The following is an 18,239-nucleotide window of genomic DNA, read 5'->3' on the forward strand; positions in this document are numbered from 1 at the left end:
CATTTCCCCTTACTTTTTAGGAGGAAAAAAGTGTGTCTTATGGAGCGATAAATACGGTACTTACATCTGTTATAGGAATTCAAAAGTCTCAAATATAGAATAAATGTTGATAATTGCACACGGTAAACACACATACTTAAGTATATAAACCACATGTCTTAAATAGTACAGGAAAGCAATCCCAAAGCCATCTTGACTCTCCTAAAGACTCTCAGTATTTCCTCTGCATGAGAACAAGTAGGCAGATACCAATCAGGGGAAGTTCCTGAAGGAAATTCCTCTCCTATATCTTTGAACCTTCTTGGTATTAATGGTCATTATTTGCCCAGGTGCTCTGCATTGAGGGATGTCTGATGGGCATCCAGATTGTCAAATGCTAATGTGTTGTGTAAACAGTGTCTGGAACTTTGTGAAACTTGCTGAATCCTCAGGAATATCACACCTTGGCCTGCCTGAGCCACAGTAACCCTGTGGTGGCAGCCCAAAGGGGCCACAATAAATGTGATAATGTGTACCCCTGGAAATCCTTGAGTGTTCTTCTATTAGAGAAGTTAGGGTAACCTGTTCCTTTATGAAACTGATGGTTTTGCAAGTTGCCCACTCCCCAGAATTGGGGCAGGAATACAGCACAGCTAATATGTGAATCACAAAGATACAGTTAAAAGCTAGAACATAAGTTCCTACATGGTTTAAATGGCTACATGTAACACAGGTTCCCAACATGCAAGCTAACACAATGTAAAAGGACGGTGGGAATCAGAACTGAACCATCATAAATTGCCAGTGCTTATTGCACATGTGTATTAAGAGGTAATGATGTACATGATTGGTGAAAATTGAAATGCTTTGTTTGAAACTTTATAAATACCACTGACTGAACCATCAGGTGTGGTTGCAGTTTTGCAGAACTATCCAACTGTAACCCATTGCTTTGCAATAAACCACAGTGGACTCCTAACTCCTCACATTTCTGAGTTTTATTATTGGCATAAACTCAGGAGATAAGCCATTTTTGGCTTACAATTTTGGACTGTAGAGTGTCACAGTCCGGTCTCCGGGCAATCGAAGTCCCGGCTGAGGACGTTGGGACCGGGGGCAAGATGGCAAAGTGGGAGCAGGAATGGGAGTCCAGAAGCCAGGAGTCGGAGTGTCAGGAAGCAAGGAGTCACGAACTCAGAGTTCAGAGGTTCAAGAAGCAGGGAGTCAGGAAGCCGAGGTCCGAGGATCAGGGAGCAAGAAGCCAAACGCAGCAAGGCAGGAAGCGTGTTGCTGTGGCAAAGAGCCAAAGGGAAATGCTGACCTTATATCCCTTTCCGGCTCTTGCCACCAGGTGCAGTGAGTTACCAAATGGCCTCACCTGTGTGCAGTGGCGTAGCGTGGGGGGTGCAGGGGGGCCGGCCGCACCGGGCGCAACATCTGGGAGTTAGGGTTAGGGGCGCAAATCCACGGGTAAGGGAGCGCAAATCCACGGGTTAGGGGGCGCAAATTACTTGCCTTGCCCCGGGTGCTGACAACCCACGCTACGCCACTGCCTGTGCTGCCATGCCTTGCCTCTCCAGAGCAAACTTAGGAAGGCCCCAGTCCTGCAAAGCCCTACTGGTCACAGGGCCTGGCTCCTGCATGCACTCCTGACATAGATGGGATGTCCTCCTTCTCCACGCCAAAATGCGAACCCTTAAAAGAGATGTTTCTTCTTGGTTCTGGGTCTCTCTTGCCTCCTTGCTAGGAGGGAGGGAACTCTGTTGCAACAGAAAAATAAAGATCTGTTTCGCTTTCGCTGCACCTACCTCCATCCATTCATCTCTGACTGATCGTGGACTTAGGGGACTCAGTCCTTTGGGGAGTTGGGCAGCAAAAGCCAGCCACCCCTATTTTTCTATAGCACATCAAACATGAAAAATGACAAGCAGTGTCAGGAATAGTGTCAGAGAACGAGAGGGGTGTTCATGGTGAGTCTCAGTACCTTTTTCTAGAAAAATAGCACTGATCAGGAACCATATGTTCCTAAATTCTACAGAGGTAGAATGCATATTTCTGTTATTTCCATACTTACAGCAAACTGCCTGTATCAAGTCACCTTCTTATTTTTGTCTGCAACGTCCTTCCTTTCTTCCTTCATCTTCAGGTAAGTAATGCTTCGTCACATCCTTGTAAGTACTTCTTTTGTGCATGCCTGTTAGTTACTGAATTGAGGCAGATTTCTAAAGAAATTGTGGCTATATAGTAGATAAGAAAGGGACGCGGGTGGCGCTGTGGTCTAAACCACTGAGGCTCTTGGGCTTGCTGATCAAAAGGTCTGCTGTTCAAATCCGTGCAACGGGGTGAGCTCCCGTTGCTCTGTCCCAGCTCCTGCCAGCCTAGCAGCTCAAAAGCACACCAGTGCAAGTAGATAAATAGGTACCACTGCGGTGGGAAGGTAAACGGTGTTTCCGTGCGCTGCTCTGGTTTCCGTCATGGTGTTCCATTGCACCAGAAGCGGCTTAGTCATGTTGGTCACATGACCTGGAAAAACTGTGCAGAGCGGACAAACGTCGACTCCCTCGGCCTTTAAAGTGAGATGAGCGCCGCAACCCCAGAGTCGTCTGTGATTGGACTTAACTGTCAGGGGTCCTTTACCTTTACCTTTTTAGTAGATAAGAACTCCTGACTCCTGTCAGGAAGCCACCACTGATGCAGGGAGTAAACAAGGAGCAAAGTGTGCTTTGTGTTCCTGTTTCGCTTTGCTTTTTAGGTTGTCTGATCAGGAATTTGTGCAATTGGAAAAATCTGCTTTAAAAAACTGTGGTCAAGGTCCTTTTTCCCCCCGAAAGCAATACAAAACATTTCTGACCCAATGATGACAATTGGTAGTGCCCACCCCGTGCAAACAAACAAACAAATAAATAAATGTTTGGATGACTTGTTACAAAATGTGTTTATCTTGCAGGAGCTTTAAGGAACACAGAGGTTTAAAAATCTGTATAAATACATCTATGGGGCCCAGTCATTCGTGCACTCTTTTTTCAAGCATTGATATGAGAGTTTAAATTTTCATTATTCTGTCCCATTGTGTGGCTAGGAAATGAATAAGGGATTCTTTGGACTGAATGCCATTCTGCCGCTAAACACTGCAAAGGAATGTGTTCCCAAACACATATGGTTTATAACCTATTCCGATGAATTCACATTAGAAATGGAGCCAAACCTTCACCTATACTCCTTACAAAAGCCCTTTTAGCAAGTCATTCACGAATATCCGGCTTTACTTCATTGGAGGAAATTACATTAGCTGCAAAAATATCTTCACACTATTACTCCATTATCTGTGTTTATTTATATGCTAATGTCCTTCGTAATGTTTACGCTGTAAATACATCTTATTTTTGTTTTCCATTGTCGGTAGTGAAGTAGAAGATCTCCTGAACTGACCTCACATGAAGTCCGAGGATGTGGCGTTGTGAAAATTCATTTAAATGATAACGTTTATATCGTTGTGGCCATACAGCTACTCAGACATTATCAATCAATCAATGATTTACCAGAACGCACCCGACGCGATTGCAAAGACACCAACTGGATAGCTTTTCTGCACCAGTGATATGAGGGAGAGCTTTTACAGCGCAGGGCACAGTTTCTTCTCTTGGAGACCAAACTCACAACCTGATACCTCACGAGGTGAAGGATATCTCGTTTAAAAAAAACCAAAAACATTTTGCAGACTAAGTGGTTGAGCACTCATGGATGTCAGATGTCAGCTGATGGCAACATCATTGTGGTTTGTTGGCTCTGACAACTGTCTTAGGGCAGGCATGTCCAACTTTCAAGAGACTGCAATCTACTCCCACTATAAAAAACTGGCAGTGATCTACCAGAGTTGTTGAGCTTTTTTAGGGAGCCAAAGTTGTTGGGGTTTTTTTTAGGGGCGGGGCCCCACAATCCACAACGATCAACCATGTACACCCTGCAATCGACCAGTAGATCACAATCGACCTGTTGGACATCCCTGTCTTAGGGCATCATCATCATACTATATTTACCGTATTTTTCGCCCCATAGGGTGCACCGGCCCATAAGGCGCATCTAGTTTTTTTTGGGGGGGGGAATAAAGGGGGAAAATTATTTTCCCCCCCAAGGTGCGAGGCTGCGGTGGGGGAAGCCCGAGCTTCCCCCGACCCCAGCCCCCAGAACAGGCAGCTCTGCGCAAGCCGGGGGAGCCCTCCCGCGGCTTGCGTGGAGCTACCCGAAGCCCTGGCCTCGACTGCTCAGTGCGCTGGGGCTTCGGGATAAGAGGCAGCTCTGCACAAGCCGGGGAAGCCCGGGGGGGACCCCCGCGGGCTCCCACGGCTTGCGCAGAGCTTCCTGAAGCCTGGAGAGGGAGAGGGGTCGCTCTCCAGGCTTCAGCGAAAGCCTGCATTCGCCCCATAGGACGCACACACATTTCCCCTTCATTTTCGGAGGGGGAAAAGTGCGTCCTATAGGGCGAAAAATACGGTATATCTTGCCCATCTAGCTCGGTTTCCCCAGACACTCTGGGTAGCTTACAGCATATATTAAAATGTAATAAAACATCCAGCATTAAAAAACAGAATATCTTATACAGACTATAGATAAACCAATAAATCAACAGATAATAAGAATAATCAGTTTACAGTTATACCCAAATTAAAGTAGCCGCCAACCCCAACTCAACATTTTACCAACCTCAACCCAACAAACATTAAACAGAGGAACCAAAATTAAAACCATTTAAAACGCTGTAAAACATTTTAGCCAGTTGCCCCAACACAAGAGTTGTTCCAGCAATGTCCCTCCGGCCTCCCAGGAGCTTCTTTTAGCTGTTCAAGGTGATTCTGGGCTCCAACCTCAGGTCAAGTGGAAATGGGCCTTGCCCTCCCCTCACTTTCACAGGAGATGGACGGTCCCATTTTCAGCCCACCCTTAGCATTAGTTTGCCCAATCTTTCTTTCTTTCCTTTTCCTCAAAGGCATAATAAGGCCAGAGACCATCACCAGCTTTTGTGCCAACGAATTCCATGTGATAAGCATGCGTTGTGAGGAAAAAAACTCCTGATTTTTTTTGTTAATTACTGCAAATTTTATTTATTCCTAGTACTTCTGGGCCCTTAAAAGGTCCGTTGTAGCTGCAATAGAAGAAGAAGAAGAAGAAGAAGAAGAAGAAGAAGAAGAAGAAGAAGAAGAAGAAGAAGAAGAAGAAGAAGAAGAAGAAAGATTGTTACACTATTAAATATTTCTCCTTACTAGGTGACAAAAGAGAAGCTCTCTCTTAACTTGATGGCAATGAAAGACAGAGGATGAATCATTGCTTGGGGAAACCAATTTATTTAGTCACTCTGTTCTGCTGTTATTTATTACTTGTCAGCACATGCTGTTAGTTCAATTAAATATAAAAACTCTGATGTTCTCGGCTGGCCCTTCCCCTGTCTCCCCCCCCTCCTCCCAATGCCTCTTTCTTTTTTAAAGCCCCCATACCAAACAAGAAAAATGACACAAATATGCAATACTAAAGCAGAACCCTTTGGGTTTATTGCGCTTGCCTTGTTTTAATTAAGCATTGTTTATTAAACCTTTTGCAGTGAAGGTAAGGGGATTATTAATCTTTTTCACTAGCTGGAGATAAAAGTTTGCAGGACATTATAAAAAATATAGTTTAGAGTTCTCCGCCGAGATAAACACACGGAGCAGGGGGGGGGATTAAAATGAGGCCGCAAGACAAAGTGTTGATTATAACACTTTATCAATACCAACATGAGAAACCACAAGAAGTGAACCGCCGTAGTACAATATATATCTATTGCTTTGAGTGTGTAATGGTGTGGGGGGTTTAAAAAACAGAATATGCCATTTCACTTTATAGAGGAGGTGTCAAAAGAAGGGCTGTTTTTTTGTTTTGTTTTTGAGAGAGGGGTTCTGTTTGTTGTGGGTTTTTTTAGAGTACTCTGATTAATGATGTCTATTTCTTCCCTACTCTTTCCAAAAGGGATTTGCAATGGGAGGGTGTTGCAATTTATATAATTCCTCCATGTGTTCCCCAAGGTGTAGAAACAGATGCCCCAATCGCAGCCACATGGAAACATATTTCTTAAGAGGATGAGGAACTGAAGATGCAGAGTAACTGAAGATGCAGAGGATTCCAGCCACTGGGTTTGCTTCCAAGATAACTGGCAAAATCGGTACTTTGCTTTTAGCAGGGAGTGGAAAATTTGCAGACCCTCCAAGTGCCCCTATTTTCTGGGGAAAGTCCTGGATTTACAGAAGCTGTTTCCCGGTCTCTGATTTGATCCAAGAATGTTCTGCTAAGGCAGACTTAGTTACAAAATATATACATGTGGGTCTGTCCCAAATGGGAATAGTCCCTTTGTCATCTGTTGGCTAAAACCCAACAGAACATCTCTAGCTAAAAAGCTGTTGGTCCTACGATGGAGGAAGTCAAAGAGAGAGAGATGGCTGCATGCCTTGTCCTTTTGTGTTACCTGGATAGGTAAGGTCATGCCCACCTCTAGTCACATGCAAAAAGAAGTATGTCCCAGTCCAGGAGGAAACAGGAAGTTCCGACTGGCTGAACCAAACATCCCCTTGCATGTCCACTCTAGGGAAAAAAGGAATGTAGTACAGTGGTACCTCGGGTTGCATACGTTTCAGGTTACATACACTTCTGGTTACAGACTCCGCTAACCCAGAAATATTACCTTGGGTTAAGAACTTTGCTTCAGGATAAGAACAGAAATCGTGCAGCAGCGGCGCGGCGGCGGGAGGCCCCATTAGCTAAAGTGGTGCTTCAGGTTAAGAACAGTTTCAGGTTAAGAAAGAACCTCCAGAATGAATTAAGTACGTAACCAGAGGTACCACTGTACTTGACTGCTACTTAAGTATCACATCCCACATAGGGGAGGTGGGAACTGCCATCAAAGTTGCCCTCATGTGTTACAATCATACTCAGATCTCCCGGTCAAAATTTGGTAGTCAAAATTTAGCACTCTTCTTGTATCATTGAAGGGAGAAAAATTGGATCTTTCGAGTGATTTTCGGTCTTAATGTTGAAATAACAAGGGTCCTGCCGCACACAGACACAAAGAAGCACATCTCGGTTGTTCTCGTGTAATCTAAGCTTTCTTAAACAAAAAAAAAATGCCAGCACAATTTATAGCCTCCACAAAGGGATTTGCTGTTCACTTTATTCATGCCAAACCTAAGGTCTCAGGCAAGAAGTCTGCAGTTGAAGAGAAAAAAATGGTCTGCATTTGCACACATCACTGGGGGGGGGGGAGATCTCTCCCATCCTGACTTCCTTCCCCCACTTCACCCATAAAAGCTCTCGCCTTTCAAATCAACTTTCTCATCAACTTTATACGTTCAATGTGTCGAACTCTGCCCACTTATTTGGGGGGCTTATTAGAGCATTCAATGATAAACGTATATTACACCTCAAACAGCTTTATGAGGCCTGCCGTTCTTCATCGACCATAGATCTTAACCCTGCCATGTTCATTCCCTTCGGCCTATTGATATTTAATGAACACTAGTGACAACATTATCTGCGTTTGCCGCAAAATGGGGGGAAGAAGTGCCTCTGGGTGGGCATGTAAGCTCGCCTGTCTCCTTCCTCCCCCTTTTTATTTGCTTATTTAAATAGGGTTGGAGCATCACCAGAAATCCAGACAGAACCTGACGGTAGCTCATCCCCAAGGAAAATATAGTTTCACATCACCTTTAAATGCTTTTCAGGTAAGGAGGCTATTTCTGATAAATGCACAGCAAAGGGCTTAGGGAGCAAACAATGGCTTTCATTAGATTTATTATGCAGGACAGTTAATTAAATGTGAATATGTTTTCCCCAACATCTTCAAACAATAGGAAGTTCCAGGGACAGCCTTTTTGAGGTTTTTATAAGTTTTCTATAAGCACATAACTGGGGTAAGTGTCACTGAACTCAATAGCACTTAGCTCTATGTAGAAAATGCATCGGATTGAGCTGGTAGGTTTCTCGGCAGAGAAAAAGAACACTAGATACTTACAGTGCTTTTTGGCGTTTGCAGTTTTTCCAACGATCAAATCTAAGAAAAGGGGAACAGATAGATTTCCAGGAAATAACAGTATTTTAAGGAGAGACTCAGCAGACCGTCTGAGTGTCCCTATTTTTCAGGGACAGCCCCGGATTTACAGAAGCCACCCTGGTTTCTGATTTGATCCCGAAATGTCCCACTTTTCCTTAGGACGTCCCTATTTTCATCATTGAAATGTTGGAGGGCATGGAGTTAACTGACTCCTGAGCCAAGGAGAGAAATAACTATACAACAAGAAGACATCTGAAGGCAGCCCTGCACAGGGAAGTTTTTCAATGTTTTATTATGTTTTTATAGATGTTGGAAGCCACCCAGGGTGACTGGGCAGGGTATATTATTATTATTATTATGGAATAGGGTTCATAGTTCCACTGGAGATTGCAAGTAGATAAATAGGTACCACTGCGGCAGGAAGGTAAACGGCGTTTCCATGCCTGTGTGGTGTAGTGGCAAAGAGCGGTGAACTTGTAATCTGGTGAACCGGGTTCGCATCTCCGCTCATCCACATGCAGCTGCTGGGTGACCTTGGGCTAGTCACACTTCTCTGAAGTCTCTCAGCCTCACTCACCTCACAGAGTGTTTGTTGTGGGGGAGGAAGGGAAAGGAGAATGTTAGCCGCTTTGAGACTCCTTCAGGTAGTGATAAAGAGGGGTATCAAATCCAAACTCTTCTTCTTCTTCCATGCACTCTGGTTTCCATCACAGTGTCCCATTGGGCCAGAAGCAGTTTAGTCGCATGACCTGGAAAGCTATCTGCGTACAAACGCTGGCTCCCTCGGCCTGACAGCGAGACGAGCACCGCAACCCTAGAGTCGCTTTTGACTGGACTTAACCATCCAGGGGTCTTTTACCTTTACCTATTTTCACTGAAGAAATGTTGGAGGGTATAGGATATTGGATCCTCTTCCCTCAGGCCCCTTCTTGTCTCGCAGACTGCAAAACTCAGGATATATATCTTATGTTGGCAAAGCGTGTTCTCCATCATGGAGAGCACATGTTGTGGTGGGGGCAACCAAGACATCCCTCTTTTGCTAGGCGGGTTAGTATAGATGGCCACGAATCTGATTGGGTACCCCTCAGTCATAGGGGAGAATTTGGTGTAGCAATTTTATGAGTGACTGTTGAGGGGCTGTTTATTCTTTGCGCACAACATTGAGCATCCTCTTTTTGCTGCGCGCATCGGATCACCCACCCACCCTCCCTATATTTAGGCCTGTTTGCGTTGACCTTGCTATGCCTGTCATGGGGTTGACTGCTTTGGGGCAGGGGCCTGGTAGGAATTTTGCCATTTGACTGATTGGCTGGTGCCATTTGGTTTTTGCCTGTTGTTGTTTAGTCGTTTAGTCGTGTCTGACTCTTCGTGACCCCCTGGACCAGAGCACGCCAGGCACTCCTGTCTTCCACTGCCTCCCGCAGTTTGGTCAAACTCATGCTGGTAGCTTCAAGAACACTGTCCAAACATCTTGTCCTCTGTCATCCCCTTCTCCTTGTGCCCTCCATCTTTCCCAACATCAGGGTCTTTTCCAGGGAGCCTTCTCTTCTCATGAGGTGGCCAAAGTATCTGTCCTTCCAGTGAGCACAGTGTTGCTTTAGACCAGGGGTCCCCAAACTAAGGCCCATGGGCTGGATAAGGCCCGAGAGACTCATTTATCCAGCCCGCGGCAACCCCCGCCGCCTGCTGCCATCGCCCGCTCTTACCGGCACTGTGTTGCACGGCTGCCCACTTCCGGGTCGGAGGAGCACAGGAAATAGCTTGTGTGCATGCGCAAGCATTATTTGCGCATGCGCAAGCATTATTTCCGGTGCACATCCAAGTCAGAGGAGGCCATGCACATGTGCACAAGCTATTTTCGGTGCTCCTCCAACCCGGACGTGTGCCAGAAATAGCGTGTGCGCATGCGTATGGGCACGCGCTCCCCTGCCCTCTGGCCCACCACACAATCGGCACTGGAAGCACCTGCGCAAGGCGTGGTAAGTTTGCTGACCCCTGCTTTGGACACTTAAACTGCAGCTGAGACAACCCTTAGCTTTGTATCTTCTCTATGAGTTTTGATTTTTCCTGCGATTAAGGCACAATACAACACCGTTATGTCAATCTGTGCCTGCCCTGTCCTTCTCTCTTTTCCTGCTAATTTCATGGAAATTAGAAAGGGTTAGGGTGGGTTTTTCAGCGTCTGGTATTATAGTACTTAGCATTCATTTACTGCTTCTCTTGTTCAATTTTTTTTTTAAACAGTCCTGTGTTTCCCGTGAAGTGTTGCCCCTACAGAACAAGGCAGGCTGGGTCAGTTGTAATTAAAGAGATTTTTACGTCACCTTTTGACTAATAAATGCCCTCGTGATTCATTTTTATTGATCTTGTAAGCATATAGCAATAATTAGACAGACAACAAAAACACAAATAGGGAGCAATGACAGGCGTAAATTTATAACGTAATGCTCTGAAAAGCACAGGGAAACAGAACAGGCTTAACCTGGCAATTAAATAATGGTAATGACAACTCGAGGGAAACTTTTCAACAGAGGTGGTTCCCACAACTGGGTTGCCACCAAAGAAAATGAATCTCTTTTTCTCTCTCTCTCAGCTGCAGACAGAAGAGGCACCTGGAGGAACTTGACCATAATTAGCAGGCAAGTTGATATTATTATAATTTATTATTACAGTGGTACCTTGGTTCTCAAACACCTTGGTACTCAAACAACTTGGAACCGAAACACTGCCAACCCAGAAGTAAGTGTTGTGGTTTGCAAACATTTTTCGGAAGTGCCACACTTCTGTTTTGAGTGTTACGGTAACCCTGACCCTGGCCCTGGCCCTGGCCCTAACCCTAACCCTAACCCTAACCCTAACCCTAGTGTTTTTGCTATTTATTTTGCTTTTTTGTTTCTGCAGCTCTTTTTGTTTTGTTTCTGTGACTGTGTGGAACCCAGTTCAGCTACTGATGGATTGATTGTGTGACTGCAGTACATTGTTTATTGCTTTCATTTTATGGATCAATGGTCTCGTTAGATAGCAAAATTCATGTTAAATTGCTGTTTTTAAAAGCCTGAAACGGATGAATCCATTTTGCATTACTTTCTATGGGAAAGCGCGCCTTGGATTTGGAACGCTTTGGTTTTGGAACGGACTTTCAGAACAGATTAAGTTTGAGAACCAAGGTACCACTGTATTATATATTATTATAATTAATTTATTAACCGCCTTCTAAACCACCGTCTCAAGGCAACACGTAAGTAATTAAAAACTGTTAAAACCACAAATGCACATGGGCATAGCATGGAGACGGCCTGGGGGTGGCCATAGTCCCGGGAGCATGGTTTGGAGGGAGTGTGAGCCAGGTGCCCCATGAAAGGATCCCTCCCTGACTGCTACCGGAGATCTCTGGAGCCCGGAAGATGGAAACATTTAGTATTTCTTCCTGTTTAATTAATACTGAACTTGGTTGTTCTGCACATATTTTAAGGTTCCATTTTACACCCAGGAACCAATGGGTGGTAACAACCTAAGCTTTATTCAGAATAGATTCACAGAAATAAATTAATAATAATAATAATAATTTATTTGTACCCCACCCATCTGGCTAGGGTTCCCCAGCCACTCTGGACATGGACATGGACCAATCTGGACCCTGAAAGCATCATCTCAAGCCCTTCTTTGTGTGTCTCTCCCATGAGCAGTCTGGAGGGTGGCAACACAAGAACAGACCTTTACTGTGGTGGCTCCACATTTTTGGAATGCTCTCCCCAGGGAAGCTCATCCGGCACCTTCCTTGCTTATCTTTAGGTGCCAGGCAAAAATGTTCCTCTATCACTAGGTCTTTGTCTGATTAACAGCCATTTAAATGTGTTTGTGGTAGAATGCTTATCGGTCTGTTTTTTTTGTTTGTGTTCCTATTTTTTATGTCGTGAACCACCCAGTGATCTTCAGGTGGACGATATACAAAATTTAATCATAATAATACAGTGGTACCTCAGATTACATACGCTTCAGGTTACACACTCCACTAAGCCAGAAATAGTGCTTCAGGTTAAGAACTTTGCTTCAGGATACGAACAGAAATCGGGCTCCAGTGGCGCGGCGGCAGCAGGAGGCCCCATTAGCTAAAGTGGTGCTTCAGGTTAAGAACAGTTTCAGGTTAAGTAAGGACCTCCGGAACGAATTAAGTACTTAACCCGAGGTACCACTGTAATAATAATAATAATAATAATAATAATAATAATAATAATAATAGGTTCATTAATTTCAGTGGGCTTACCCTGAGTAAAACCTACTTGAATATTACCCATTGTGACTGGATACTTAAAAAGAACCACCTAACATAAGCCCCATTAAAAATGATATGCTTAGGATTAGATGCGCATCAATTTAAATAGGGAAGAGTAAACTAAGCACCTACTTCACTCATTTGAATAAATAAATCTCCAACGTGCTTAAATTTGGCTGGATTCTAGACTAAAGAAATTCATCTGAAATGGCCTCAAATGTTGATTCACTGAAGGTTTATCCTAGATTTGGGGAGTGGAGCCTTTAATCTCTGTTACAAAAGTCCTCATATTTAAGTGCCAACAAGTGAAATTAGGGAGAGGAAGTGGCGACATCTTTATAAAAGGGACTATGCCACCAGAAGCGTTTATTATCATATAGCAGGCAGGATATAAAGACACCCAAAGATTCCCTTTTTATAGGCACTAGCCATTAAAAAGCCTTTGGAAACGACTGACTTTGACCATGTATTTCCAGAGGGATCTGTTGGAGCACATGAAGAGGCTGGAAAAAAAACAGCCAACAACCAGAGATGATAACTTGTCCTCCACAGTTTAATAACCATGCAATATTTACAGTTATACTCTCTTTGCTTCTTTCCCCCTCTGACTAGAGAGTCACTTTGATTAACTGGTATGCAGCAAAAAACCTTCTTCACAGGCTTCAGACTTTTCTTCACCTTTTATATATCCTGTTTACATATTTTAATATTAATGGAAAGAAAGGACCATAAAACATGAGACTTGACAAAAAAAATTGCAGTATTTTAACATTTAAATTTGGCCATAAATAAAGTAAACATAATAAACACCTTTTTTTTTTACCCCTTCTGCACATATTGCAGATTGACTTAGCAATAAACATGAAGCTTTATATTATCATGACTAAACTGCAGGGCTTAATAACGAGGTTTTAATTTGGGATCTGGGCTCCTCGCGTGGTATTATTTTCCTTTCCTTTTGGGGCAAAGTCTGAACCTAATACAGCCTCTATGGCAAGTTCCACTGTGAAGCTCTACAGGTCTTAGAAGAGCATTAGTCAGGAACACTCCAGGGGGCGGGGGGTCTGACAACAGACATGGAGAACTTTGCTGAAAGAAGAAACATCCTCACATTAGTTTTCATGCATGCCCCAATTATGCCAAGAGAGGGTGATCATGTTGGATGCACACATACACCTCCCATAATGTGCTTTGAAGGTAAAAGGTAAAGGACCCCTGGACGTTTAAGTCCAGTCAAAGGCGACTATGAGGTTGAGGCGCTCATCTCGCTTTCAGGCTGAGGGAGCCAGCGTTTTGTCCACAGACAGCTTTCCAGGACTAAACCGCTTCTGGTGCAACAGGACACCATGACAAGTGCCAGAGAGCATGGAAACGCCATTTACCTTCCCGCCGCAGCAGTACCTATTTATCTGCTTGCACTGGCGTGCTTTAGCACTGGTAGGTTGGCAGGAGCTGGGACAGAGCAACAGAAGCTCACCCTGTCACAGGGATTCAAACCACCGACCTTCTGATCAGCAAGCCCAAGAGGCCCAGTGGTTTAGACCACAGAGCCACCCGCGTCCCTATGCTTTGAAGATACTGGAGCAACCTTCATTTTATTGTTGTTGTTGTTTAGTCGTTTAGTCGTGTCCGACTCTTTGTGACCCCATGGACCAGAGCACGCCAGGCGCTCCTGTCTTGTCTTCTACTACCTCCCGCAGTTTCGTCAAATTCATGTTGGTAGTTTCGAGAACGTTGTCCAACCATCTCGTCCTCTGTCGTCCCCTTCTCCTTGTGCCCTCCATCTTTCCCAACATTACCTTAAGTCCTCCTAGATGGACTTAAAAAGACCACTCGCCTAACTGTGCCCATGACGCGTTTCTCATGTTACCCAAGTTTTTAACCAACTTGCGTTAATGCTTTCAGACAAACATTTAACCAATGTAAGAAGCAATCTGAAGTCGCATAAATCACATGTACCATCTCAAGAGAGCAGGTAGGGAGTGACATGTTGGAATGTCAACTTCTAAATCTCTTTGCATGTGGATACCAGGAAGTGCAGACTCTCCTAGTGTCCCTATCTTCCAGGGACAGTCTCAGATTTACAGCAACAGTCTAATTTGATCCCGGAATGTTGGAAGATGCCCAGAGTGGCTGGGGCAGATGGGTGGGGTATAAATAATACCAAAGCTATGGTGCTACTACCAACCTTATGGTATGCTTGTGAAATGTGGACCACTTATAAATGCATCTCCAACTCCTCGAAAGATTCCATCAATGGTGTCTCCGAAAACTTTTACACTTCACCTGGGAAGACAGGTGAACTAATGTCAGTATACTGGAAAAAGCAAAGATCACCCATGATTCTTCAACATCAACTTTGTTGGACTGGTCATGTTGTGCTGATGCCTGATTATCGTCTTCCAAAGCAACTACTCTATTCCAAACTTTAAAATGGTAAGCATAATTCTGGTGGTCAACAAAAGAGGTTTAAAGACACTCTCAAAGCAAATCAATAAAAATGTAGTATAAACACCAAAAAGTGGGAAACACTGGCCTGTGAGCGCTCCAATTGGAGAATAGCTTTACTAAAGTTGTCATGGGTTTTGAAGACGCTCAAACTCAGGACAAAAGGGAGAAATGTGCTAAGAGGAAGGCACGCTTGGAAAACCCTCACCGTGATCAACTCCTGCCCGGAAACCTATGTCCCCACTGTTGCAGGACGTGTGGATCCAGAATTGGCCTCCACGGTCACTTATGGACTAACTGTTAAAACCGTATTCATGGAAGACAATCTTACTTGGCTACGAGTGGAAGAAGAAGAAGAAGAAGAAGAAGAAGAAGAAGAAGAAGAAGAAGAAGAAGAAGAAGAAGAAGAAGAAGAAGAAGAAGAAGAAGAAGAAGAAGAAGAAGAAGAAGAAGAAGAAATAGTACAATTATAATGCTGATGCTGGAATTGGATATCCCTGTTTTCATTGGAGAAAATAGTGGTCGTCCCATCTTCTTCCTATATACAGTCCTTGTATATAGGAAGCAGTACAGTCCCAAGAACTCTGCATAGGTGACTTTTCTGCCTGTGGAGATCAACTCTCCATGTGATCAGTTTTCCAACCTCATCAGATTTGTACTGTGGAAGTATTTCTCATCAGACATAAGGGAGGAAGGCCCTGAAGAGTATTTTTCTTAAGAAACTTTCACTAAGAGGCTTTGAAACTCCGTTTCAAGCTGGGCATAGTACTCTATATCACCAGCTTCACAGCTGAATAGTTTGAAACAATTGAAGGACATTGGTAGCATTTTTATTATGTTGCCTTTAGGAGACGTCATCTTTTTTTATTCTTATTGCTATCTAATAACCTGCCAGCTTTGTGATCAATGCATTAATACCTCGCAGCTAATTATTTCAAACCTGAAAGATGGCAAAAATCCTAAAGATATTTAGAAGCAAATTAACCAGGCCTCTGGTTTACTAAGCAGTTTAGGCAAAACATTTCCCTGCAACTGCAAAACACTATAATAAAGGAAGGAGCTGCAAACAAACCTGAATTGTTCGGAGGAAATGCCTATAATTTGTCTTTTAAAAGTGACATTTTGAAGTCTAATTATTGTTCTCTATCAAATCACCATAAAAACAGCATTAAAGCCTCATGCCAGGAATAATTGGTACTTTTGATTCTCGGGGGAGTTGCACCTTTTTATTCAGATCATCCAACTGCAGTCTTGCCAACACTGAAGCTGCAAAGAATCATTTAATGAAATTGTATTCCTTGGGAACTCGGGCGGCTTAATGAGGACTTGGAATTTTCCTGTCAACGACCAACATTTCCATGGATTTCCTAGATTGTGACAAAGAACAGCTATTCCCACGCCCCCTCCCTTTCTTAAGTTCTGAACTAGTTAGAAATAAGTTCAGGCAGTAGTCCCAGACACAATTACCTGGCAGGAAGTCCCATTCAGCTCAGTGGGACCTACTACTCAATGGGTGTGTATTATATTTGCATTCTTCCCCACCCATCTCACTTCATTGTGGTACCCAAGAGGCAGATTTAGGGCAGCTCGACTGGTTCCGCTGCACTGGACACCAAGCCCATGGGGCATCACATCTATGACATAGTGAATTGAGCAGAATGGAAGGCGAGAGGCGCCGGATTTTGGGCTCATCGCAGAAGTTCGAAAGAGCAACGTCTGCCCTGTGGTTGATTTCTTTGTGGACATCCTAATTCTGTCCTGCACACACAGCTATTCCTGCTCCTGGTTCCAGTATCCTGTGCTGTGGAGATTAGGCCACTGCACTATGTCTAGTCCAGAAGTTTTAGTTAACCTATCATTTGAGAAAACACAAGGGACTGGGTTAGGGAATAGTCACTTGTGTGCTACTCTGTACTGGGAAACACTGGCCTGTGAGCACTCCAGTTGGAGGACAGCCTTTACACCAAGATGTTATGGGCGCTTGAACTCAGGATGAAAGGGAGAAACGTGCTAAGAGGAAGGCATGCTTGGCAAACCCTCACCATGAGCAACTCCCACCTGGAAACCTATGCCCCCACTCTGGTGGGACATGTAGATCCAGAATTGGCCTCCACAGTCACTTACAGACTCATGGTTAAAACCGTCTTTATGGAAGACAATCTTACTCGGCTACGAGTGATTGCCAAAGAAAAAGATGGCTTTGTATTGGCCAACTTCCAGTCTTCCACAAGTGACTAGATCATGTGGTAAACAACAAGGCACCTGCATACCCTCCCAACATTTCTCTGATGAAAGCAGGGCCATCTTATTCTTTTATTTTGGCCATGGGTAGCACTGTGGTCTAAACCACAGAGCCTAGGGCTTGCTAATCAAAAGGTTGGCAGTACGAATCTCTGTGACTGGGTGAGCTCCCGTTGCTCGGTCCCAGCTCCTGCCAACCTAGCAGCTCAAAAGCACGTCAAAGTGCAAGTAGATAAATAGGTACCATTGCAGCGGGGAGGTAAACGCCGTTTCTGTGCGCTGCTCTGGTTTTGCCAGAAGCGGCTTAGTAATGCTGGCCACATGACCCGGAAAAACTGTCTGCAGACAAAACACCGGCTCCCTAGGCCTGTAAAGCGAGATGAGCGCTGCAACCCCAGAGTCATTTGTGACTGGACTTAACTGTCAGGGGTCCCTTTACCTTTTATTCATTTATTATTTCATTATTCCCAGCCCATTTCACTGGGTTGCCCCAGCCACTCTTGGGTGGTTTCCAACATATATTAAAACAGGGGGGGGGAAATTACACATTTTAAAACTTCCCTATATAAGGCTGCCTTCAGTTGTCTTCTAAAGGTTGTATCTCCTTGGCTCGGGGGCGGTCCGCATAACTCCGTACCCGCCAACATTTCTCTGATGCAAACAGGGATGTCCTAAGGAAAAGCAGGACATTCCAAGATCAAATCAGAAACCGGGACGGCTTCTGTAAATCCGGGACTGCCCCTGGAAAACAGAGACACCTGGAGGGACTACTTCTGTTCACACTAAGGAATGGAAGAGCAGATCAGCTTGATACAGCCACGTTGGTTTAAATTTAAGCTTCCAGGGTTGTGGTAAGTTTTACTGAATAAGGATGCATACTAACTTGAGAGAGCTGTAACATATATACCTTATGAGCCATTGTGGCAGTGGATCTGTTCTTAGAACCAGTTGACTTTAAATGTTTCTTGAATCCCAAAGAGCAGTTTAGGATCTCGTCACCTGCCCTTTACTTATTCATTTTGTCCTCCACCTGCCTCCTGTCTTGAAGCAATCCCTAGCTCTCCAAGCAGTCAAGAATAAGAAGAATTACTGGAGACAAACTTAATTAGGCAGAATTCTCAGCAGCATCTAACTGGCACACTCCATTCTTCTTTGAATTTGAACTCCGGCAAATATCCCCCAACTGCTGTGCTAAATGGAAAAATCTGGGGTCAGGGATGCCCCTTG

The 18,239-nt window shown here is 44.3% G+C and overlaps 1 protein-coding gene across 1 annotated transcript in view; it reads left to right on the forward strand.

Annotated features, from left to right (window-relative positions):
* The window catches only part of IFT74 (intraflagellar transport 74), a 218,230-nt gene that overhangs the window by 105,716 nt on the left and 94,275 nt on the right, over window positions 1–18,239 (forward strand). The window lies entirely within an intron of this gene.

The sequence above is a fragment of the Podarcis melisellensis genome (genome assembly GCF_964234715.1).
Source record: "Podarcis melisellensis genome assembly, chromosome: 17".
Lineage (NCBI taxonomy): Eukaryota > Metazoa > Chordata > Lepidosauria > Squamata > Lacertidae > Podarcis > Podarcis melisellensis.